Below are 15111 nucleotides of genomic sequence, written 5' to 3' on the forward strand. Positions count from 1 at the left end.
CTAGGTACACAACTGCAGCCCTGGTAGGATTTAGTGTTAGTACTGGAGGTGGTAAATGATACCTCCACAACATTGCCAGGTGAGTCAAATAGACTTATTAAGTGGGGTGGTAGTAATAATAAAATTATAGACTTTCATAATAATGCTGTCCTGCCTAGTGTCCATGGTAGATCCTCGGAGCTGGGGAGGAGGTCTGTCTCAAAACACCTGCTGTATCATATCTCACACCAGTACCTATAAGGTTTGGCACAACTGTACCAGCTCCAGTTCCCAGGAAATGCATTCTACGGTATCACAGGGCCCATCTGGGGGCCCAAAACCTCATGTAGATATTCACATCTCTGACCTTTTGTACATACTATCCTCTTGTTCTTCCCTGCTACCCTTAAAATTTTAAAACTCTTTTGAAGATCAAACACTATTGCCTCAACGACACCTCCCTTGACAACCACAAACCTACCCAGAAACTACTGTGATCCCCAAACTGTTATTGGCACCTATATCCACATACCTCAACTGGATGACCAGTTCGCCCACCAGACCATGGTCCTCTGATGGCAAACATCATGAGCTCAATGTGCCTAATACTTCCTAGACACTTTACACATGTTTTCTGAGTGAAAATAAGAAGGGTCAGAGATCAATCTCATTTGGTGGCTCATGTATAGACATGAACATGCGCGTGTGCACACACACGCCCACATACAGCCTTCTAAGGAATATTTGAATCAAACAGCAAACTAGAAAATACAACCGTATCCAGAAGCTCAATAAGCTGGGACACCTGGGTGGCTCAGTCAGTTAAGCATCGGACTCTTGATTTCTCAGGGTTGGCAGGTCAAGGCCCGCATTAGGCCCCTAACCCCCCTTTTAAAAAAAAAGTTCATTAAGCCAAGAAACTGGATTTTCAGAAAGTAACTCATCCTTTTACACAGATGGAATAATCTTAGCGACACTTTGATTTGTGTGGTACTCAACAGTTTACGAAGCGCTTGGAAATGGAGAGGCTCCAGGGTTGGGAGACACTTTGATAGCATCTGGTGTAACTCCCCAAGTCAGAGGGACTCCCCTATGCAAAATCCCCAGTATGAGGTCCTCCAGCATCTTGCCTAAATAAACCCTGTGCCCAAGAGCTTCCTGTCTTCTGAAACAATCACTAATATTTTCAGAAGTCTCTATTTAAAGGTTCCTTTTATATGATGAGATAAAATGTGCTTTCCAGGACTTTTACTTATCCGTCCCAGAATATCTCTGAGGAACACACAAAACTTTCTCATGGCAGCCTATCGAAATTCTATTGACTACTACAATGTCCTCTCTTTTCTCCTTGAAGTGACCCATCCCCAGTACTCAGTACCTCCGACTTTGACTTAGATCTCAGTCCTCTGACCTCTCTGGGAAACCCTCTTGGGAGGACTTTGTGCTGCCTATGAGGCATGCCAACAATGAGGAGGTGGCCGTATACAGTAGGTGCCTATCCAGGAGAAGAGGGGTCATTCCAGTTGGGTATTTCAGTCCTCCAGAATACAGTTCTTTACTGGCCCACTGATAGGGACTGAACTGCATCCCCTAAAATTCCTATGCATTGGCTCTAGCTCCCAGGATCTCAGAATTTGACTGTATTTGGAGATAGGGCCTTTAAAGAGGTGACTAACTTAAAACAATGGGCCCTAATCCAATCTGACTGATGTTCTTATAAGAAAAAAATCCAGGGGGATCCCTGGGTGGCTCAGCGGTTTAGCGCCTTGCCTTCGGCCCAGGGCATGATCCTAGAGACCTGGGATCAGGTCCCACATCGGGCTCCCTGCATGGAGCCTGCTTCTCCCTCTGCCTGTGTCTCTGCCTCTCTCTCTCTCTCTGTTTCTCATGAGTAAATAAATAAAATCTTTCTTTAAAAAAAAAAAAAAGAAAAAGAAAAAAATCCAGAGGCTCCTAGGTGGCTCAGGCAGCTGGGTGTCTGACTCTGGATTTCGGCTCAGATCACGATCTCAGGGCCATGGAATCGAGCCCCATGTCGGACTCTGTGCTTGTCTCCTTCTCCCTCTGCTCTTCCCCTCATCTGCTCTCTCACTCTAAAATAAAATCTTAAGAAGAAAATATCCAGACACAAAGAGAGACCATGTGAGGACACAGCAAGAGGGTGACCATCAGTCAGCTGTGAAGAGAGGCTTCAGGAGAAACCACACCTGTATATACTTTGATCTTAGACTTCTATCCTCTAGAACAATTTAAGCCACCCCATCTATGGCATTTTGTTATGGCAGCCCAAGCAAACTAATGCGCTAACTACATACATAGTAACATTTCTATCATCTACACAGCCTCAATAAGCATTGAAGTTGCCAACTTCTGGTCAAGACATGAGTGACAAGATACTTTCTAAAATAAGTCGGCTCCTTTTCTGAACTTTCAAAGAATGGTGCACATAGCCCCATCATCACGTCCATCCCAATACTGTCCTTCTCTAAGAATCCATGATTTCTGTGAAAAGCAAAGTGAATGCCCCTTACATGATACAGGCCAGAATGGTCCAATTTAACAACTTTGTTTTTAATGGAACATGAAAGGGCAGCAAAAGCTACAAATTCTGAAGTGAAGCTTCAGAGCTTATGTCCTTGAGACTCTCCTGCCTGTGTCTGTCTGCAGCACCCATGAACCAGACTGAGAACAGAGTTTGTGCCCCACAGTCCTCACACACAGACTTGTTCCAAGCTACTCTTCCCTGACACAGCTGACCTCAGACTCCTTCAGATGCTCTCAGGCATAGGCATTCCTTCTTGGATTTTCCTCCTGCACTTGCTTTTCCCTGTACACTTGATACACAGCAATTATCTTCCTAGAAACAAAACTCATACCCCTAAACTTCTCTAAGTTGTCACACACAAAACACTCTCTTTTATTCAACGTCATTTTGAAAGCCTCTACCATCTTGCATTGTCGTCCCCCATCATTTATCCCAGTCCTCAAAGAAGGAACTGAATGTTTTAAAATGGATCCCTTTTTAAAGTGACTCTAGAGCCATAGTCTTCGGCTCTAGAGGTCTAGCATCTCAGGGGAGACACACTGCGGTCAGGAAATAATAACCCCAAGGATCAAAGGCAGTGAGAGGCACCCAAGGAGATGAGATGCTGAGTGCTACTTCCTTTGGCCTGAGCAACCTACAGGCTAAGACAAGGCACACATCCCTAAAGACTGAGGGCAAAGCCAATCAAATGGGATCCAAATGCCTTCAGAACAGCAATGCCAAATCTGAGAGCAAGAAGGGAATGGAAATCAGGAGCCAGGCCATGGTGAGTAAGGGCAAGAGAGCAAGAGAGTGGCAGTGGGTGGTTATGTGAGAATCCAGAGCACCAGGAAGACACAGCATCAGGCTTCTCACCATCATTTTCCTGGGCATCACCTCCACCCTGCAAAACTATGCATCTTCAGGTCAGAGCAGGAAAGGACAAGGGTGGTGTAGCCATCCATCAGTGCCTCCTCTCGGCTGCCCGCAGAGAGGTGCAAGCTCTGAATTCCATCTCTAAACCATGAGATTTGTCTTTGCCACAATTCTCAGCTCCCTTCACAATTTATTCCATCCTGTGACTGATTGGAACAAGGCTTTAAAAGGGCATTTTTCAAAGCCATGATGGTACAGTAGTCATGCTGTCTGGCCCTGACAGTTCCAAACAAGTCATGGGCCCAGAAATTACACGGAGCATCCGTCCATCAACTGTCGCCATGGTCCAGCGACTGCTTGGGAGACAGAGTTCAGTCGTGCATACAGGTCACCAATGGGCTGGGCTGGGCTGGAAGTGCTCTGGCTTTCATCACTAGCATCAGCAGCACAGACTCTGGCATCACACCCAAGAAAGACTGCTTCCAGAAACAAAGCAGATGCACCATGTAGAAGTTCATTCTCATACCTCTGATGGCTAGGCATTCTGCAAGCTGACTCCCAAAGACCCTTGGGCAGGTAGCTTGGGTTACCATCCGTGTCCATTTCATTCTGTGGTATTTTATATTATTGTTCAATGTACTGGTACAGGTCTAACTCATCCCGCCCCGCTGAGATTAGGCTTGGCCACGTGACTTGGGGTATTTCTCCCTAGAGGTAGATTAGACATCCCTGTTCTGGTGACAGGAGGCTTGATTTCTGGCAGGCTGTTAAACAGAAGGGGATAAATACACCTGCATCCTACTGAACTCAGGAACAATTATGTGGCTTGCTGTGCACCTTTAAATGTGGACAGTCGTGTCATCTCCAGGTAAAAGCTTCAGGTCTAGCTCATGGTTTTCTGTATTCTACAGGCCACCCATTTGCCAAGTAGAGGCTATTCTATCAGCCTAAGTAGCCAATTAAAGGCCCTGTAGTGTGAAGCCACAGCCAGTCCCTGACGGCTATGTAGCATGGATAAAAACAAGCCATTGTGATTGCAGTTTGCAGTGATCTAGGGCTCATTTATTATTGGGGATGATTTATTATGGAAGTACAGCCTAGTATATCTTAACTGAAACACCATCTTCCTTTTTCTCTTTTTTTCTTCCACTACTATTTATCAAGCCCCTATTACGAATTCACAACCTTCTATGTATTGAGAGCCTTCCACGAACTCAGCACCTGGTATGTGGCAGGCACTGGCTTGAGCAAGAAGTACAAATAAGAGACAGGTATGATGAGAAGGTGGTGGTGTTACATTGATACATCTTGATATACTGCTGCAAATGTTGTAACAAGATGCATCAAGAGCTTGGAGGAGTGTAGGAGGAGGGGGTTTCTAGCTCCACATCCTGTCCAGGGGGTAAGAGAAGATTATACAGATACCCAACATACACAGTGAACTATCAATAAATAAGGTTGACGGAATTTGAGAGGAATACTGGAGGAGTAGGGGTGTTCCTGACCAGTAAGAAAGGAAATGGCATTCTAATAGCAGAAAACGGGGAAAGTACATTTCAGGCAGAAGAAGACGGCATATGTGAGGACACGAACACATAACCTCTACTGTTCAGTGAGGATGGGGCTTAGGATACACAGATAAAGAATTAGATAAAATGATTCCAGAAAGATCCCCTAGAATGGATGAGCTTAGCAAGAACTTATAACGGGGAGCTTAGAAGACCACACCAAGGAGGTGTGAGTTAACTCTGAGGGTTACAGAGGAACAAGAGGAAGCTTCTGAGGAAGAAAGTGAAGTGGTCTTCCTGCCATGGGAGGTGGTGCGGCTAGGAATGTGACTAGAGTCCGAAAGAACAGACTTTACTCTGGGTAAAAGGAAATTACAACAGTAAATCTCAAATGGAGGAAGGGGGAAAAGCACATTCTCAATCTCAAGTCAGCTTCCCCGGGAAATAAATTCAGAAGGAGATGAAATTTGCAAGCACGATGTATAATGAGGAGGGCTCTTGGGAACACCACCTAGAGGAATGAAGGAAGCAGGACAGGACAGAGGGAGATGCTGGGCTACCGTGTAGTCACCACAGAGGCCTCAACTCATCATCCAGGGAGCTCTCAACCTTGGGTGACCCATCTGAGCTGCTCTGACTTGAGACAAGGGTATCAGACCCTTGCACCTTGACATCAAATAGTCCGTGAATATGAACTGCCCCAAGAAAGGGGTGGTACCTGCTGTTTGCATAAGCAGCAAACACTCTAAGCAGCTGGAAAATTAATGTCTCAGTCTGGAAGTGGACATCGGGAGGTTCAGGCAGAGGATACAGCCAACATCCGCTACAGACCATCACGGGGAACATTTACTGAGCACATCCTGTGGGCCAGGAATTGTGCTAATTTATCTATGTTCTAACTTTTATTCTTTGTAGTAGGTTCTATAATGACAGATGAAAAAACTGAGGCTCGAGGAAGTTCCCTTATCTGCTCCAGTGACGATTCCATCAGACAAATTCAACTTCAGTTGCATCTGCCTCTGGAGTCGACTCACTTGCTGTGCACTGTGGTGTTTACATAGGGAAGACCTGAATGCTGCAGGACAAAGGGAGGGCGGACCAATCAAAGAGATGAGCCAAAGGACTCTCTCTGGAGAAGAAACCTCCCAAGCTCACAGTTTCTGAGAGCCTTCTCTGGGCTCTGAGTAGCAGGACACCGAGGTCCACCTCAACCTGTCTGTCTCTGCACCAGGCAGTTCTGCTCCCCAGCCACTAAGGCTTTTCCTTCCTGACCCTCTTTTCTCTGTTGGGGCCAAAGGAGAGCTTGCCTTGGAGGAGAGCAAAAATTTGGCTCAGTCAAGAGTGGTCAACAGGTAGCATGAGGTTTGGAGAGGAATGGTCAAAACTCATTACAGGTATCTTGCAGGAGAACTACATGCCAGCTCTGTGACTGGCTCACATCATTCCCATTACTGCTGCTATTCTACACCTAAGAAAACTAAGCCTCAGAAAGTGGGAGGTCACACAACCTATATGGTCACTCTTGAGTTTGGGTTTTTTTTTTTTTTCCCTTCTGGACACTCATCGATGCAGAATTAAATTAAACTAAAAATCCAGTTCTTCAACTACACTGTCCACATTTCAAGTCCTCAAGGGTCACAGGTAGCTAGCAGCTATAGCAACTACTACACAGGGTAGGTCAGGCATAGAAAGTTTCCATCATTGCAGGAGAGTCCCCTGGAAGTGTTACAAGGGCACGGCTTTAGAGGAAACATCACTGCCTCGATGATGCAGATTTTCTCCATGCCCCTCATCCACTGCCCCAAAAAACAGAAGCAAATAAATTTGATGAATCTGAGGGGAGCATGGAATGTATATAATTAATCCAGAAGGGAGAAGGCAAACCATTTTTGTACCTGTTTATGTTCACTTGATAAACAGGGAAAAGCTAATGACTCTGTAGTTCTGGAAAGTCCACAGGGAAACTAGAATCTCTTATCTGAGCCCCCTGCAGAGAAGGAGGGCCTGTGCTCTGAATCACGCCTGAGATCAAAGAGGATCTGTGCATGTCATTACCGAATTTCCTCCCTCTCCCTTCCAGGTTTCCAAGTCCCCAGATTTCCAGAGACTGGCCTACATTACCCTGCCAGTGAAGAGAAAGGCTTTTATTCTCCAACAATACTAATAAATAAAAGCAAAAGAGCTACGGCCAGATATCCACTCCCTTTCCAGGTACCGTCCCCCAGACACAAATTCTGTACAGAATCACTGGGGCCTTGGAGGTTCCCTGGTCCAATTTCCCATTTATCAAATTCATGCCAAGACATTGTCTTTAAACTTGAATTAACTGGAATGTTTCTGGTAGTGCGGGGTGGGGGGAGTGGGATGAGGGCAGCAGCAGCTGAGACCACCTCCCAAGGAAGACAGCTCTATTCTCAGGTACCTCTGAATGTCACAATTGGGGGCACATTTCTCACATTGTACCCAAATTTGCCACTTTGTGCCCCTGTCTCTTGGGGACTCGGAGAACAAGTGCAGATTCACACGACAGCTATTTTAAAGACAAGAGTTTCATGGGCCTTGAGCATTCCTTTTTTCCCTTACAAATGTCTCGAGATCTCATTCCTGGTCCTCTCAAGGAGGAGCTCCTGGATACTTCCCTCTCTGTGCTATGTACCATCTCCTGCAACCCAGCCCACAGGTGGATGGGAAAGGGCCTCTTCACCACCAGGGCCCAGAAACAAAACACAGGTAGCAGAGATCAGGCCCTCAGAAACTGCTCAGGGACCCTAGAGAGAGGGTCCACCCCCACACAGAAGCCCACCTGCTGTGCATCCACTCCTGGATTCCTCTCTGGCTTCTCCTAATAAAGGCCAGGTTAGGAAGGAGCAACATTAATTAGTTATAAATTGAAAGCTATTACCATAATAATGAAAAGATGAGTGAATGCAAATTCCCCTTCTTTCACAGTGGTATTTACAAAAGAAAGATTAATAAGGTAATTTTACCCCCAAATCTACAAAGAGCTCAGCGGAGGGAGCAAAGAGAAGGGAAGGCAGAGGGAGGGCATGTGGATTCCCCTCCTGGTCTTCAGTTTTCCCGGGGTGGCTGAGGGCTAGCTGCTAGAACAAGGACACAGGGAGGGGACCATCTCTCTGCTGGTCCCTGGGGAAGATCTAAGGGTAGCCCTCACCATCACTAGCCCACCACAAGGTCCCAGCCCCCTCTGCCACCCTAGGGGCACATCCCTGTGCATCAGCAGGGGGGATTCAGGGCACCTGCCTATGTGAAGGACTAAGCTTCTCTCAGTACCTGCACAAGGCCAGGGACAGCAAAGACAGCGTTCACACTCTTCTCCCCATTTTACAAAGCAGGAAACAGGCTCACAGAAGCTAGGGAACATGCACAACATCATGGCTGCAAGAGGGAAGTAGAGAGTCAAGTCAAGGCTTAGTGAGCTCTGCCCCTTACCACACTGCATAAGGCATACCCACCATACCACCTCTAGATCTGCTTCTGCTTCGCTGAAACGCTTTCCAAAGAATTCCCTGGCCCAGGCACCTGGTTTTTAAACTCCAGTCCCTCAGAGCTAAAAGGCCTTCGAGGTCCCCCAGTCTGGCCCACTCATTAGGCCAGCACGTATGGCTAACCAGTGTCACAAAGCTTCTGAGCCTCCCCCCTGTGTTCCCCACCTAATCACCCACCTACCCTCCTGGCACATGTGCCCCTGCACTCCGAGAACACCTCCACATCCACAATTCAGAGTAACTCAGAAAGAAGGAGAAAGGAAGTTAGAGCCAAGGATCCTCAGTTCCCGCTATGTATGCTGGCCATTCAACCTCTGCACCTCACTCTCCTATCTGTAAAATGGGCTTATGGCAGTACCACCTCACAGACAGTGTAGGAACAAAACAGATAATGCAGGCCAGGGGTCAGTAAACTTGTTCTGTAAAGGCCCTGACAGTAACTACTTCAGACTTGGCAGATTCTGGTGTCTGTCACAACTATTCGACTCTGGAAGGGCTGCATGAGAGCAACCACAGACAACACGTGGCTGTGCTCCAATAAAATGTTATATAAAAGATAGGTAATGGGCTGGCTTTGACCTGCAAGCCAACCCCTGATACAGGCAAAGTAAGTGGCACATGCTAAGTCTCAATGAATGACAGCTACCCTCATAATAATTATTATGCTCAGTATTACTGTTATTATCATTTTACCAGATTATCGTTCAAGGTCAACCAGCTGTAAGAGGCATTTGGACCTAGGCCCGCAGCTAAAGAAGCAGAGTAGGAGGAAGCGGAGGAACAGCTGGTCACTCACCATGCCACATGCCCTCAACACCAGGGAGGCCCAGGTAGCTGATAAAGGGTAGGATCTGCTTGGAAGAAATCCCCTAAGTCTGAGCAAGAAGGGGGCATGCAAAGCTGCCACTGGCCTTTACTATGGCCCCCATGGGCCTCAAAGGTTTTCACTCATTCCACATAGTTTTCTACAGATGAGGCATGGCTCTAAGCATTTTGCAGATTTCATGAAAGGCAAAGTAAACCAAAGTCCTACTCTGGTTGACTGAGCTTAGGCCCCAAGCTCCAGCCCTGAGACCAGGCCCATCAGCGTCCCTACCCCTTCTGCTGTCCAGACCGAAGTGGGCTGTCTTAGCATGTCACCCTGTGAGCAGAACCTGAGAGGCAACAAAAACACCTCCCGCCTCAAAACCATCCAGGAAATGGGCTCAATCCTTAGCAACAACACCTGGAGTTTCAAGGTACATTAGTATGTCTGGAGGTCTGCAAGGAAGCCCTGCCTCCACTTTGCCTTTCTACATCGGGGTCAACAAACCGTTTCTGGAAAGGATCAGGTAAGAAATATTTTTTAATATGAGGGACACATGGTCTGTATGGCAACTGTTTGACTCTGTTACCATTGCACAAAAGACACAGATAATATACAAAAGAATGGATGTGTTCCCAAAAAAAAACTTATAAAAACAGGTGGTAAGCAGATACAGCCACAGGGCTGGGTCTGGCCACCAGGCTATCATTTTCCACTCCGGGCTCCAGAGAACAAGGGTTCTGTGGGATTCATCCTTGTTTCTGCCCATCGATATCTATGATCTTTTGTCTGTGCCCAAAAACCAGATGATTACAGATAACTGTGTAAACCAATTAAAAGATTTTTAAGGATTAATTACTGTTAGAATACCTGAAATTCCTATAATAGATTATATGAGTGAATGAATAAATGAATGAAAAAGAAACAAACTGCCTAGGCCTGATGCATCCTTAGGTGCCTGGATATTGAAGCCAAATGATAAAGGGCAGAAGCTCCTAACGGTCTAAGAAAACTGAATTTGGAGTCCACTGAACAAATTTAATTGCTCTCCAGTGTCAAATCTCTCTTTTCCACGGTCACAGCAGGCCACTCAGTTGAGGTAAATTCCAGATAAGACATATTTATTGAAAATTTACATGGCATCATCATAATTTAAAAGAGTAATATTCATGCTCATGTCTAGAAGCTGAGGATGGAAAAGGTCTGCTCAGAATCCTAAATACACAACGGGCAATCCCCCAGACCAGCAACCACAAGCCAGCAACTCAATCTTTGGGTTCCACTGAGTAGTCTGCCCCTTAAAGTCCTGGTAAGGGGCCTAACCAGAGCACAAAGGCAAATATGGCTGAATAGAAGCTTCTCCTAGGATGCTTCCTTTTGAGTACACAAAGGAAAAATGACATTCTATGCTACATGACCTATATTATAAAATTGAATGAGCTGGTTTATATTACACCTTCAAAAAAAGAAAAAAACAGGATCTGACACATACATAAATGCAAGCTAATCCATAGTATCTAATCTTAGTGGGAAGAATTACTCTTCTCAAATTTCTCATAAAGTTTTGTGGGTGGTGGGGACAGAAGAAAAGGAAAAAAAATAGTTTTGCTTTTAAGAATTTACAAAAATGAAACCTAAGTTGTAAAGATTAAATCATACAGGTCATATGCTATGATCACAATGAAATAAAATATAAAATTCATTATGAAAGAAATATTTCAAAACTCAACTACTCAAAAACTTTAAAACAGTATGCTAAATGACTGCATTAGAGAAGTAAAATATAATGAGACTAATCTACAAAACAGAAAAGAAATAACTACCATTAAAACTTTCAGAGTAAAGCCAAAGCTGTATTCAAACGAAAAAGCATACCTTGATTTTTTCCTATTAAGTAAAAATGAAAATAAATGAACTGAGCAATCAACTTGTAAGTTTTTTTTTAAAGAAAGAAGTGAATTAATAAGCTAAAAGAAGTACTTAATGAATTAGACATTTTTTTAAATGATAGGATTGGTAAATGTAGTATCTGGTTCTTTTCAAAAGACCCTAAAATAGATAAACCTTTGGCAAGAGGGAAAAAGATAAATATGCAAAATTAGGAACTGAGAAAGTGAATATGCCACATTCATTGAATTCTTTCATTCAGCAAATATTCAGTGTGTACTTTAAGTGTCAGGAATTGGTGACACAATAATGAATTAGACAAAATCTTTAACTTAACTCACTGTAAAGGAGGAAAGATAAGTAATTTCATTTATGGTGTGTTATGAAAATATGCAAATTTTATGAACAACTACTCTGTGAAACTATGCCAGAAAACCACATTGCAATGAAAGGTGTTATTTTTTAGGAAAATATAAAGTCAAGAACTAGTTTGACTAAATCAATAACATCTATTTTAAAACTTAAGTATCTGTCAAAGTTTGCCTCCAAAAACTGTGCCATGACAGGGGGCTTTTCAGGCTAGTTCTGAAAACCCTTCTGAGAACTGATAATTCTCATGTTTTTCTAAACTACCCCACAGCCGAGAGGAAGGTAGAAGGGTTCCCTGTGCATCACAGAACCCCCCTACCAAGCCTGACAGAAGTGTGACAAGGGAAACAACAGATCAGCATCACTTGGAGAAAACCAAAGTCTGCAATCTCTTATGCCAAATTCTGAAAGCAAAATAAATAAGTTTAAAACCCAGATTTGCCTCATTTGATGGCAGCAACTGTGCTGTCAAAGCTCCCCTCCCTCCTCATAACCCTCATCATAGTGGGCACTCTCATGATTGTGGAACGCAGACGCACAGATACTCTAGCCCCCTTGTCCTGCTGGGGGCAGCTCAAGAGTCATGGTTTCCAGAACCCTCCTGAGAAATGGAGCCCAAGTCACCCTTCCTGGGACTCTGGTCCTCTTCCTGTTCAAACCTGTCCACCTGTTCTTCCAGGGAGCACATAGTAATCATTCTTATATGAACCCTTATCTGGGGGTTCATGAACCCTGATGCTCCAGGACTCATCCTAAGGCAGAAAACCTGACCTAGCCTTCAGCAACCACCCCTTAGCTTTGCATTCCTATGTTTGGCTGCATAAATATTAATATGTTTGATTAAGGGGTACTTCCCCAGACGCCACTGGGGTTAATACACATCATTCACAGTGTATGTATCATACCACCTTCCTAAAATCTAATAAAATACAAACTGCAAACACATTTCACCCAAAGGGTTTTAGATAAGGGATTATGGAGCTGTATAAAATACTAGCAAATCAAATCCAGTACTGTATTAAAGGAATAATAAACCATAACCAATTAAAGTTAATTACAGTAATGGTTTCAAATTTAAAAACTTAGTCACACAATTTTTAAAAATAATAGGTCAATGGAATAAAAGCCACAGATGACCTCAACACTTATTTCTGATATTAAAAAAAAAACCTCTTAATAATAAGAATTCTGGTTCCTTACAATGATAAATAACATCTATTTTCAAAAATGGGCATATTTAGCTCTAGAAATGTTATAACTAAATCAGGAAAAAGATAAACAATATCTGCTATCATCACTATTATTTATCCTGATTCTGGAATTTTTTAGCACAAAAACAAAAAAAAAATTTTAAAACAGAGCAATTAAGTACTAAAAGGGAGAAGACAGTACCATTATTTGTAGATGATATCATCATCTACCTGAAAACCCAAGGGCATAACTGCAAACTTATGAGAACTCGTAAAAGAGTTTTAGTATGAGGGCCAGATAGAAAATACAAGCACTAGGTGTTATACTGTATGTTGGCAAATTGAACTTCAATTAAAAAAAAAAATGCCTAAAAACCACATCTTTCTATACCAGTTGCATACCAGTATATACCAATTGACAATAGCCTATCTGAAAACATAATATAAAGAAACACTTATCCCACATACAAAAGAAACAAGATGTAATACTAAACTAGACATGACCAAGATCTAAAAGAGGGAACAATGAAGCCCCACTGAGGCACATACACAAGAGCGAGGAATAAATGGGCAGCTCATCTTGTGATAAGAGAACTGAACATCATAAAAATGTCTGGGGTCTCTAAAATAATCTAGAATGCAGAGCTGACCAAAATCCAAACCAGATATTTTAGCAATCATTGGACAAAAGTATTCCAAAATTTGTCCAGTAGAATAAACACACAAAAATACCTGGGGAACTTCTGAAATTTAGTGTTATGGGGGTTTATGATCCTCTCCGATGTTAAGACATATAGTTACAGCAGTAAAGCAACATGGTACCACCACATAAATAGACAAATAGAAGCTAATTAGACCCCAAAATACATGGGAATATGTTATTTAGGCTACACTGCCTTTAAGTAGGAAACATTTGGGTTATTCGATCAAAGAGACAGCTAGCTGTCCTCTAGGAATAAAATAATAATAAAGCAAGATCTCTACCTCACCCTTACATCCAAATAAGTGCCTGACCTATTAAAGATTTAACTAAGAAAAGGAAGGATGGAGGGAAGAAGAAATCTCAAAGGTACTAGGAAAGAAAGGAAACTCATGAAGAGTAAGGGAAGTCTTTCTGATCACGGCATGAAACCAAAAAGCAACAAAATACTGATCGATTCCACCATCTAAAAATTAAGAAAACTAAAAAATTTCAGTGCAACAAAAAATAGTAAAAACCTGGTAAACAAGTAAAAAGGAAAGTTTTAGAAAAAAAGCAATGCGACATGTGCGACAGAGAAAGAACTACTATTTGACACCCATATAGCTCTCCCAAATGAATAAGAAAACCACCTGAAAGAAAATGCGTAAAGGGTACGACCAGCTAAGTCACAGGAAAAGCGAGGGAGGGAGGGAAGCAAAACATCAATAAACATTTGAAAATATTTTTCTACCTCACTAATAACTGAATGCTAATTAAAAGTATTTTTTCATCTATGCAATACAAAGGTCAAAAAGACTGATGATAACCATATTGGGAAAGGAACGGAAAAACGCCTACTCTTTCAGATGGCTGCCTGTCATGATTTAGAAGTACGAGTGTCAATGAAGAAAATGTCTCTAAGATAAACAGCCAATGCTGGTTACCACCAGAGAACAGGATGGGGGAGGAGGGAGAGGGGATCTTTCATGATAAAACACTTCTGAAACAAGAGTGGTTTTTTGTTTTTTTATAGTACATAAAATAATAACAGCTAATATTTCTTGGCTCCTTACCATATGCCAACCAGTCTAGAAAGCACTTTCCCTGCATCACTGGCAGGCTCACACAGCCCCTGAGGCTAGTTTTGCAGGGAGTAAAATGTTTCCATTGCTGTCTTTGGTCCTAAAAGAAACTTCCATGCACTCCCTCCTGCTCTCAGAACGTGGAAGAGGAAACCCCTGTCCCTCCTTCATTCTCCTGCTCAATCCTTCCATATACTTCTCATGGAACTCTTGAGAGCTGGACCTACTCCAGGGGTACCTCTAAACTAGCCATGGGTGATTTTACTTCGCTTTGAAAGCTGAAGAGTCTCAAGGCTCCTAATTGGGCTTCCTGAGGATGCAACGGGAACTCCATGTTTCCCCATTCCACTCAGATCCTCATCTGACAGTCTGTGTCTGCTGGGAAATGGGACCTGGAACACTTAGCACGCTCTTATCCTGTGGTTCTCAATGTGTGGGGTCTTTGTGCTCGCAGGATCAGCATTACCTAGGAACCTAACTGAAATGCAAATTCTTGGCTCCACCCAGATCTTCTTAATCAAAAAGTGTGTGCATAGAACCCCCAGAGCCCAGCCATGTGGACTGTACCAAGCCCTCCCTGTGATTCTAATCCGCAGGAAAGATTAAAAACCTCACTCAAACCACTAGCCAGCTGAGAAAACCAAGACTTGGAGCTTTAATGACCTCATAGGGCTAGGTAGCTAGTGTGTTACTGGACTGGGAT

The 15111-nt window shown here is 43.4% G+C and overlaps 1 protein-coding gene across 13 annotated transcripts in view; it reads right to left on the minus strand.

The window, feature by feature from the left end:
* The window catches only part of PTPRT (protein tyrosine phosphatase receptor type T), a 1036563-nt gene that overhangs the window by 901309 nt on the left and 120143 nt on the right, over positions 1-15111 (minus strand). The gene's annotated exons all lie outside the window — the stretch shown is intronic.

Source organism: Canis lupus, chromosome 26, assembly GCF_048164855.1.
Source record: "Canis lupus baileyi chromosome 26, mCanLup2.hap1, whole genome shotgun sequence".
Classification (NCBI taxonomy): domain Eukaryota; kingdom Metazoa; phylum Chordata; class Mammalia; order Carnivora; family Canidae; genus Canis; species Canis lupus.